Here is an 11,258-nt window from a genome sequence, read left to right as displayed (position 1 = left end):
TTTCCTATGGGGAAAAAAATAGAATGTGATCATGTAAATAAAGATTGTGTATGCACAAAGGGGCTGAATTAAGGTTGCACCAACAATCTGAGTTCTGGCATTTCCTAACATTTAAGTCCAAGGCTTTGCAGCCTTACTGTACCTTTAACACTGTTTTTTGTTTGTTTGTTTTGTTTTCGTTTTTTGGTGACTTGGGCGGGATGCAATATATTCACATCAGGGCACCTATTTCTGTCAGTTTTGCTTGTGTGTATGTGAAAAGCACAGGCTTCTCTTTGAAAAACATATTTACTTCAGAAAAAAGAACGAGGAGTACTTGTGGCACCTTAGAGACTAATAAATTTATTTGAGCATAAGCTTTTGTGGGCTAAAACCCACTTCATTGGATGCATGCAGTGGAAAATACGGTAGGAAGATAGATATATACACAGAGAACATGAAAAAATGAGTGTTGTCATACCAACTGTAATGAGAGTAATTAATTAAGGTGAGCTATTATCAGCAGGAGAACAAAAACTTTTACTTCAGACACATGCATAAAAAATATGGATGTTCAAAATAGTCTGAATCACCGTTGCACAAAAAGATAAACTAAAGTACACAACACTACATTAACAACTCCAATTAGTTTGCAAAATCTTAAAGTGCATGAGGCTCACCCATTCCTAAAGTCTGGCCAAAAGTTAAGGTAATGTTGACTGCAGATGTTAAACTAATGATTCCTTTTCTAATTTTTGAAAACCACTACAGAACCCCCTATCCCTGTTCTCTTTTCCAACAAATATGTTTATTTTATTGCACAATTTTTACACAGAATACCCAACCACTTTGCTGATATCCAGGGCTAGGGTCTCCAGTATTAGAACCTCGACTCTAAGATTTGTATTTAATTAGTTAGCAGAGTAGAATTTTGCTAATCTATAATTTTCTAAACTACACAATATAATCGTCACAAAATTAGGTAGTCTCTTCTCTCCTCTAAGCAGAGACAGATACTAGAAACTTTTGACCATATAATAATGTCAGTTAGAGGTATGATTTTTTTTTATGGAATTTTTATACCAGCAAAAAGTTTGAATGTAAATGCAGTTATAATCAGCCAAAATCTTCTTTAGCTGGTATAAGGTTTGCTGGTATAGGTACAGGTATATCTATACGGACAAGCCCTTTCTAGTATAGACAAGACATTAGTACCAAATACTGTGGTGAGATCCCATATTAAAAAAATGTCATAGTTTTTTATAAAACATAATACATTATGCTCACTATTATACCCTGAAGTATTATCTTAATCAAACACTGTTAACTTTTGCTTTGTTTTAATTAACTGAGGTATTGCCATTTACAGCCCCATATTCTCCAACAGCTAAACTAAAGTCAAGCACTAAGATTACAAATTACTCCTACTGATCAAGGGAAAGAGAGAACCACTGAAGGAAAACAGACACACAAATGGCACTTTATCACTGTTACTGGGTCTAAAATATAAAGCTCATCCTCTACAAACTTTGGAAAGCTTTTAAAACAAGCAAACCCCAAAAGGTCAAAGTGTCTGAATGCCGCCACAGTATTCTGTCATTTGTCACTGCATTGGGAATGCTTGTTGTAACAGCTGGTTGACTTCAGGCAATACTGTACACAATCAGCCTTCTTCAAAGATAACCTTTTAATCTCATGAGGCTGACTTTTTGCAGTATGAAGTAGCTTAAAAACAGACTTTCAGCGGGTAAAACCAGTTGCAATGTCCTTTAAAAATTGACAGTTACTTCATCCTCCAAAATGTTAAACTGATACCATCATATTGTTTTGTGTATGTTTAATTATGGCAACACACACACACAAAAACTAAAACTGTATCTGTGTTGTCTGGAAATATACTGTATACTCGGGCTCTGAGTCTCCCAGTCAAAAATAAGTGGCAGAAACACTGGGAACAGAAGACATAAAGCATGAATATTAGAAAGCCAATGTAACCTAAAAATAGAAGAAGAGAGAAATATCAGGTGAAATCCTGGCCCCATTAAAGTCAATGATACCAGAATTTCACCCCTTGTCTTGATATGAAGTCAGCTACATATAACAGCATAAGCAGAAATGTGATTTCATGATGCAACAGGAATAGCCTGTGAATTCCCCTCTCTTCAGCAGTTTTGAGCTTGTCTTGGCACCAACAGTCCACAGAATAATGATTTCCTGTGTGCAAACCCACAATCATGAATAAAACCTACCCAAAGCCACTGGTAACCAACAGACTTGGCAACAGCACTTACAAGCAAGACTAATTTTGCACTTGAAATAAGCAAATACCCCACCCAAAAGGGATATGGAAGCCAGAAGTGTGGAAAGCCTTCCATCATTCTCCTTGACAAAACAGAACTTTAAAAAAAAAGACCATGTACAGACAATTCCAGCTCCTTGTTTTCTGTTGCACAGTCACCGGCACCACTATATTGCTTAAGGATGTGATGTATTTATTTATTTTCCTGACATAGCTATAGTTTAATTTCAGTCATGTAGTTTCTAAATATAGCCTCTAGGGTATCATTTCTAGGCTGATGACTATCACCTTTATGTTTTCTTTGATTCTTCCAATGACGCAAATGACTCCACCCTCTCTTCATTCTTTGATTCCCCATCCCCCACTTGCTCTGGCCCAGAAACCTTTATGGTGGAAACCTTAATCTGCCTCTGCCCTCTCCCCTATGGAATTTGTCTCAATAGCACAGAGGATGCACAGCTTTCCTGCATAGCCTCCCTGCTTCCCAATGACCCACTCCCATGCAGGGGAGAATTACAGGGTTTAATTCTCCTTTCACATACACTTAGCTTTACACCATTGTCACTGCATTGACTTCAATGGCTTCACTCCTGACTTATAATGTCATTAAGTTAAAAAGAACACCTGTTAAAAATGACAAGGACATTAAGGTTGCAAACTCATCATTTAGGAAATGCCAGAATTAAGGTTGCCTTTGCAACCATAAGTCACTTCCTTGTGCATATGCATTATGATATAATCTTTAATTACATAATTGCAAGTTTGGCCCAAGTTAGTAGCAACTGAAAATGGGCTGATAATGGAAAGAGTTAGGCGACCTTAATTATAGGCATCATTACCAGCTCCACCTATAATAAGTGATAGGAAAATCAGGACTCATCACATGATTCTACTGCCTCTGGGCTTGGCGGATCTGTAGGTAGGAGGACTGAGCTTTAATTCTGAGAGCATTTCCAAAGCTAAAGTTATTAGTCTTAGAAAAAGTTCTCACAAATATAATTTCAGCTTCTTGGTTATATTTTTAGACATAAATTTCTCTTTTGCCATCAAAGTCAGAAATCATGGAGTTATCCCATTTTCAGACTTTCTCTTTACTTCGTATACTTATGAGATTTATAAATAATCACTGTAGCAATATTGTTTATACACAGTATTGGCTTTGTCTTGGCACAATCCCATCTCTTTGGAAGAGACCATTACACCATTAGGTGTAAGTCCATTGTGCCTTTTAAATGTTCAAGTGACAAATCAGCTGGATGCAGTGGAAGAGTTACTGGGTCCTGATGAATCAGACTCAGCTGTTCAGCTTCCCCCAAAAGATAAGTCAGAACTGAACTGGGGGAACATGTCACATCCAGAAGAGAAGGGTAGATACCAGAGCAGAGAAGTGGGCCTTTAATTACCCATTGAAAAATGCACATTTATGGGTAAGTAACAGGCCAATGGACCTCTAGAAGAGAAAGCGTTAGGTGGGACAGCTGGGGCATATCGATAAAGAGGGGTTATGGAGTAGAGATCATATTGTTGAGCTTGGTGGTGGTATATGGCGGGGCTCAACAGTTTAGTTAAATCTGATAAGTTTCAGAGAAGTATTCCAATTGCATCTAACTTTAGAACCTCTTCTGTTTCCAGATCATTAGTCTTATGATGAGAAGGTCTACTAGAATAAAATGTAAGTCTATGGACAGAAAGTTAACAGGGATGATGTTAACCAAGAAAACACAACACAAGAAGCTGAGCAAAAAGTTCAAAAATGAATTAAGGAAATGAAATGAAGTTCAGTCAATGAAAGATAAAAAGGATAAAAAGAAGGTGTAAATAAAAATGCTAAACAGAATGCAAAAAGAAGCAAAGAAAGACAAGACAAGTACTGTACACTTGCCTGAAGAGTAAATACCAGCTTTTTTTCTACTGATAACACAAAAGGATATTTTGTTTTGTTTGGCTTTTGGGATGTTTATTTTACAAGAAAATGAATTGGCTTTGTCAGCCTGAACAATACAAAGCATGCAAAAGGGGTATTGTTGAGCCATGGCAGACCTGGCCTAAACTTTTCTGGGGGTTACTGGAACTGTTTAAGAGAGCAGCAGTAATTTAAGTTAGTATTGAAAGACATGGTGCTAGTTTACAAAGGAGATTCTCTCTGTACTTCAGGCTGCTACAGTGGCTTTTGACCTCTGGATTACAGAGCAATCAAATTTACCTCATGGTACAATAACTACGTTGTCAGTTCACTGAAGATCAGGACAGAATAGTGATATAACATCATCAAGAGCTATATTTGGAAGGGCAAATTTTCTCGAGATTGTCTGGAGATAAATTTGGTGAATGTGTGTAGAGTGGCATGGATTGGTTGGACTAATGTTTCATTTTAAGGAGTAGCATAGTCCATACAGAAGCAGTGTTTTCTTGTGGTTAGGACACATAGCAGGGCACCAAGATCCCTGGGTTCTCTTCCTGACCTTACCACTGACATGCTGGCTGCCTTTGGGGAGGTGATTTAGATCAAAATGATCAAGACTGGGTAACTGTTAGGTAAATGAATCCATATTTAGGCACTTAAATAAAAGTGATCTCTTTTCAGAGGTTTGGAACAGAATTCCTATTTCCACTGCCAGGGGCCCAGGGATATCTGTAGGTAACTGGATTTTCTCCCTTGTAATAGGCATGTTTATTAAAGAAGTAATAAAACAAAATATATAAACTAATGAATAATGAAATGACTATGTAATTAGCTCTCAGTGGAAAGGTCACTAATGCAGTTGCTACTTTTTGATCATTTCAGATTAGAATACACCGAATGCAATGGAATATTCAGTGTTAGTACAAAGTGTCTGGCAATACTCCCTTTTAAGTCTGCATTATATTTCATACCTGCACTGCCTTATATTGATCCCCAATTAAATATTATTATGTTTTATTTTTATAAAGGAAATTCAATATTATTTTTCTTGTATGAAGAATCAAAAAGGCAAAACTGGTCCAGTGCTATGAATTTATTAACGGAGTCTGTCAAATATCTGGAGGGGGCCAGAGAATACGAAGGAACAAAGAAATCTTATAAATGATGAGCGATGGAGGGGAAGGAAAGGTGATGTTTCTCTAGGCTTGTCCCTTTGGAATGTAATAAGGAAACTGCCTGGCCTGGTTTTCTAATTTTACATATTCATCATCTGTCATACTGTATTTTGGGGAGCTTTGTGGGAAGCTTTTTTTAAAAAATATCTTTTCTCTGAAAATGTAATGTGAATGACTCTCTTAGAAGTTCTAGCGAAAATTTGTTTACAATCAGGGGCTTAAAGTAGGGTGGGTCACACGGGGTTATCGACTAACCAAAACAGGTAGGGTCCTCTGAGGTAGGTCTGAAATAAACTTCTTATGTGTGAAGGAATATTGTAAATATTTTTAAACACACTGCTATCGTGGTTTTATGGACAGAAAAGTGGTCTCGGAGTCAGGAGCTGATCTTTTTTAGAGGGGCCGAGAACCCAAAATTCCAGTTGAAGTTATGAGGAGCCAGAGGTATTGAGAGTCTCTGGAAAGCAAGCTGCAAGACAGCTTAGTTCTATTCCTGGCTGTGCTATTGGTCTGCTGTGGGACCTTGAGCAAACATCAGGGACCATGGCTCTTAAACACTGGTCCATAGGGCTTTTAGGTATTAGTATGTTCCAACCCACCATCCAGTGCACTGCTAACAATTGTCAAAAGAGGAGCTGAACTCTGACTGAGGACTCCAGTCCTGGGATCTAATTGGCAGAATGATTGGAGTCCTGATTGGTTCCTAGCTTCTATTTAAACCAAGCTTAGAAACAGGAAGCAGTCCATGCCATTGGTCCTCTCTGATTTGAACTGCTTCCCCCTGTTCCTCTGGTAATCTGACCCTACCTTACTCTCAGTTTGCTCTCTGGGCTATCTTGGATTCTGAACTCCTGGTATCTGATCCAGCCTGACTCCTAGTCTGACAACTAGGTCAGACTACCCATGTCCCAGTCATGACAGCAAATCACTTAAGCCAAACTTTTTACTTCTATTTTTGTCTCTCATGTTTTAGATGCTGAACTTGAGACATCTTGAAGGTAACTGGTTTTCCAAGGGTGGGTGCTGAGAACTTTCTGAAACCAACACCTTCAAAAATCAACACCTTCTGAAAATCAACCCCTCAGGTAGGGCACCTCAGTTTTTGGGTGCCCAAAGTTGCTAGTTACTTTTGAAAATGTGATCTTAATCTGTGTCTCAGTTTCCGCTGTATACAATGGGGATAATAATGCTTACTCACCATTGTAAAAAGCAATATACAAATACTAAATATTAAAATTTTGTTATGAACTAGTTAGATTCCATCACTCTGTAATGACAGACATGGAACGTCTCTGCAACCATATTAAGTTATGCTTACACTTGTAACAAGTTTTACCATACTATGCCAATAATTTCACATGCATACAGTAAATTAAAATGCAATATTATATATTTCAAATGGTACATTCAATTAAACAAACTCAGTTCAATAAATAGACTCTTTGTTATATCTCATAAGTCTTAACATTTTAATTTAAAAAATGTGTGGGTGGTTTGTACTATCAATTCCTGTGCTGAACAACTTTAGTATCGATGCTTTTGAAGATGGCGTCCTCCGTACAATATAAGACAAATTTTCAATTGGCTTTCATGATTCAAGAAAAACTTGTCAGCATAAAAACCTAGGTTTGTAGAGGGAAATCATGAGAGTGCATGTGCAACAGGGATGCTTTTTTCCCCTTCATCTTACTTGCATGTACAAATTTTGCAGGTATAATTATAGGTTCCTCGTTGAAAATTTGGCCCCAAATGTAAAATTTATTTGTAAACAGGCAATGCCAAAGTATAGTCTCCATTCATTATAAAAGTGTGATTAAGATTAATGGAGAGTATGAAGTGAAAAGTACACGCCACTTCTTTCCCTTTTCCCAGTTAGCTAGAGTCAGGTCTCTGGATCAATATTTTCCAGGCTTGCCAGTCTAATGTTCGCTCTGTATGTATTCTGCCTTCCCATACATAGTCAATCTGCTGTTTTCTTGGCCATTCTCTTGTCTCTGCCTGCAAACTCTAGTCTCAAATGCCTCCTGAACAGGATTCCCTTCATCTATCCTTTGTAGATGGCCATATCATCTCAGCCTCCTCTCACTGCTCTCTGATATTGCAGACCTTGGTCTCACTCCTGTCAAATGCTTTCTCCAAATCAAGGAAAGCCCAACCATTCTTGATGTTTCCCTTCAGCTTCTTTTCCACCAACTGTCAAGCAATGAACATACCATCTGCTATATTTTTTGCTTTTCTAAAACCAAGCTGCTCTTTTCCTAAAATGGCCTTCACTGTTCAGTGAATGCAACTATTTATGATTCTCTCTAGTCTCATGTTGTGAAACAGCATCTTAATTCCTCGGTACTTCGAACAGTGATGCGTGTCACCTTTTTGTTTGTATAGCAGTACTAGCATGGACTTTCTCCATTGTCTTGGGATTTCTTCTCTTTCCAATGTCTGCACCCACATAAACCAGTGTACTCCAACCTCTTTCAAGGATTTGATCGTTTCCACTGTGCCTTCATCCAGATCTGCTGTGTTTCCAGGTGCCATCTTCAGCAGTACAGCCTTGATGTCTGCATCTGATAGGTCAAAGCAAATTTTGTGTCACATTCACTTTACTTTTTCTTGGTTTATCTCATGTAATATTAGTTTGGTTTTTTTCCTGGGCCAGGGTTATGTGAGTTGCTGTGTACTCTCAATTCCCATTGAAGTCCATCTAGTAACAACTGATCATCAGTAATAATCAACATTTCACCCTCTGCAGATGGCTAGCACAAGGCCGAAGAACCATTTAAATGTCATTTTAAGGGCAATTTTGAGAACTTCGGTTGGATGTAAATTTTGCATAGGCCTTGGTCTGACCCTCTGCACAGGGCATGAGTTTCACCCTTAGTTATTGGGCCTGATCCAAGGCCTGCTGAAGTCCGTGGAAGACTTTTAATTGACTTCACTGGGCTTTTGAGAAGGCCTACTATAGACTTTTAAAAAAACTCACTGTGTAGAGTTTTCTTCTTGTGAAAGAACTGACACATAATTCTGAACTATGTCTTTAAAACTCTGGTCTTTTTAAAGATCCCAGTCTGTGTGGTAAAATAAAAATTAAAAATACATTTGCTTCAGTATACCTAAAGCTCTGGTACCTCATTCCTCAGAACTTTGCCAGTCTTGTATGAGCTTCCACAGTGCAGACTATGCAAGGCTTTTTCTTACATTTCTTTGTGGATCTAGTCTTATCCACTCAAAACCAAAAAAATTCTGATTGTGTGTGTGTGTGTGTATGTATGTATGTATGTATGTAAAGGAGTTAACCTGCTTTCCAGGGTAATATCATACATTCCTCTCAGGGATCGTTCACTCCAAATTCACTTACCTTATTTCTCTCAAGACATTTATGATAAGTTGGTTTTGATCTAGTGCTGTAGTGCATACACAATGATCATACAGCAACGTAACTGAAGGTAGAAGCATAACCATGGGCTGTGGGGAAATGGAGGTGACATTTTATTTAGTTTGGTGAATTGATCAAGCATCCCTTTAAGCCCTCCCTGCTTCAGAGAAAATAGCAAAATAAAATTGCCCTGGAAACTCCTGTGAGTAAATGCCCCCACCCCTACCCGACCGTCACAATGATATTAACAGATAATTGGCAGTGTCTGACCAAATATTCCCATCTTTGTGGTGGGCAAAAACATAACCTGTGTATCCAAATTAGCTCAAGAAATGATGGGAAGGCTTCCAATTCTGAATATAATCCCTGCCCTTAGTACATGATTCATTGCATAACACTAAATGCATATGCAGAAATCTGAATAATTGCTTTCATAAAATACTCTCATCTATTTACCTCTATCTTTTTTAGCAAAATCCGTTCCTTAAAGGTTTCCTGCCTTCTGAATGAATGAAAACGTGTTCATTATTTCTGTTGGATCAGGGACCAGGTTGGTAAAGCACTAGGCTTTCCATGTCTGGATATGTGGCTTGTAGATATTTGTCCAGATCCAGCACCACCATCAAACATCCGTTGAAGGTCTTTGCTCAGGAGACACACAGAAATAAAAGAGAAGGTTAGAGCAGGAAAAGAGGTCTCCTCACAGGACAACTATGTGGGGAAGCTCTAGCAGTGTCTCCCCAATGAGTCAGCATATGACTTTTATTAAAATGTATCTAAAAGTGTTTAAAAATTACAAAAAAATACAATATCATTAGTCTGGACAATAAAAGAAAACACAGTTTGAACAAGGCTAGAAACTAAACTGGGAGATCAGTGGAAACAAAATGGCCAGCTCTGCAGTTTTCTCGGGGGAAGCATTAGGAAGATGATATATGGGCTGAGAAAGGGGAGTAATCTGGCATATGACCAACTGTGAACAACACATGCATGGACTGTAATTTGTTAGCACTTTAGCATAGGATTTTCAAAAGCACTCAGTGTAGTCATAATTCTGCTCCCATTGAATCAGTGAGAATGGTACTGTTAATTCCAGTGGAGTGGAGTCAGGCCAATGCTATGTGCTTTTGAATGTGCTTTTGCCAAAGCTTTATGGGCCTGATAGTTTCTTCTGATAATTCGTCACTGGTGTTACACCAGTGTAGTTCCGTGGGGCTATTATTAATTTGAACAGATGTAAATGAGAGCAGAATCAAGAAATCTAATAATAGCAAGGGGGAAATCTTTAAGATTTTCACTTACTGTTTGTTTTCATGCTTTAAAATGTAGTTCAATTAATTCAAAAACACTTCAAAAAAGTACTGGTGGCAGTAGGGCCACAAGGATACTAAAAACTGCAATTTGAGCTAAAACTGTCGTGTAGTCTTGGGCACAGCTTTAGCAGTGTGGCTCCTGCCTTTGAAGTATTTCAAATGAATACTCTCAGAGCAAAGAAACCACTCATAATTAAATAGTAAGTCGATTTAAAAGATATCTTATAAAACTGGTAGGTTGAAATTCAAAAGAGGGTTAGGTGGTACTGAAGTGGTGCATAGGCCTTGTGCTGGGGCCCTGTACAGAGGGGAAATTCACCTTTTGCAGGGAGTGGTTCTCACATCTACTTCAAAGGCAAGAGAAATTGGACTAAATTCTGTGTTCCACTCTGGCACTTCAATTTACAATTGAGTTAGTTACTCCTGTTTCTCACCCATGTGTGAGAGAGGAGAATCAGGTCCTCCGCCGATAAAGAATTTTTTATTGTTGTAACTGCACGTGTTCACATCAGAAATACCTGCTTCCAACTAGAGAACAGAACAATATCATGATCTAAGTGTTCAAACAAAACTCACCAATAGTTCTTGAATTTCAAATATTTACAATACATTACTCGTGAATGATCAGCTGCCCAAGGCTTATACATTGAAACTATTCAGTGAATAGTTTTGAATGGTAAATAAGCTTGAAAATCCAGTTTCGTGACACCATTCACCAACAGACTTTAAGATGAAATAGGATCCTAAAGTACAATGTAATGACATTTTTAATCTCTCTCTCTCTCTCTTTCTCTCTCATATCAATATAATGAAAAATGTCTTCAGCACATTGACCATACTGTTTCCCCTGCTTTTTCATAAGCAGAAGGAAGAATGGCCTTGTGATTAAGACGTGATGAGGAGCTTGGAGTTCTGGGATCTATTTCCAACACTTCTGCAGCCTGTTCTCTGATCTTGAGCAAGTCAGTTAACCTCTCTTTCCTTCACTTTCTCTTCTCTGTTAAACTGGGATAATAATACTCACTTACTTCAGAGCGGTGTTGTGAAAATGAACTTCATTCATATTGGTAAAGTGGATTGAAATCCTCAAATGGAAGTACATAAGTGCATGTTGTTTTGTTGTGTTGATTTATTATTATTTTATTGTTATACAAGAAAGGATTATATGGTTATGTGATATATCTGTGCAGATATACACTTAGGACAGCCAGATGGT

General features: G+C 38.0%; 1 long non-coding RNA gene across 1 annotated transcript; it reads right to left on the bottom strand.

The window, feature by feature from the left end:
* Nucleotides 1-6,789: 6,789 nt before the first annotated feature.
* On the bottom strand, nucleotides 6,790-9,983 carry LOC117879331. The gene is made up of 3 exons (XR_004646236.1): nucleotides 9,186-9,983; nucleotides 8,712-8,818; nucleotides 6,790-7,920 (listed from the first exon to the last, which is right to left on the bottom strand). It is a non-coding gene; the product is annotated as an uncharacterized LOC117879331 (long non-coding RNA).
* Between the last annotated feature and the right edge of the window lie 1,275 nt (nucleotides 9,984-11,258).

This window comes from Trachemys scripta, chromosome 6 (assembly GCF_013100865.1).
Source record: "Trachemys scripta elegans isolate TJP31775 chromosome 6, CAS_Tse_1.0, whole genome shotgun sequence".
Taxonomy (NCBI): Eukaryota; Metazoa; Chordata; order Testudines; family Emydidae; genus Trachemys; species Trachemys scripta.
The sequence above is the reverse complement of the archived record's forward strand: the minus strand, read 5'-3'. Positions and strand labels throughout refer to the sequence as shown.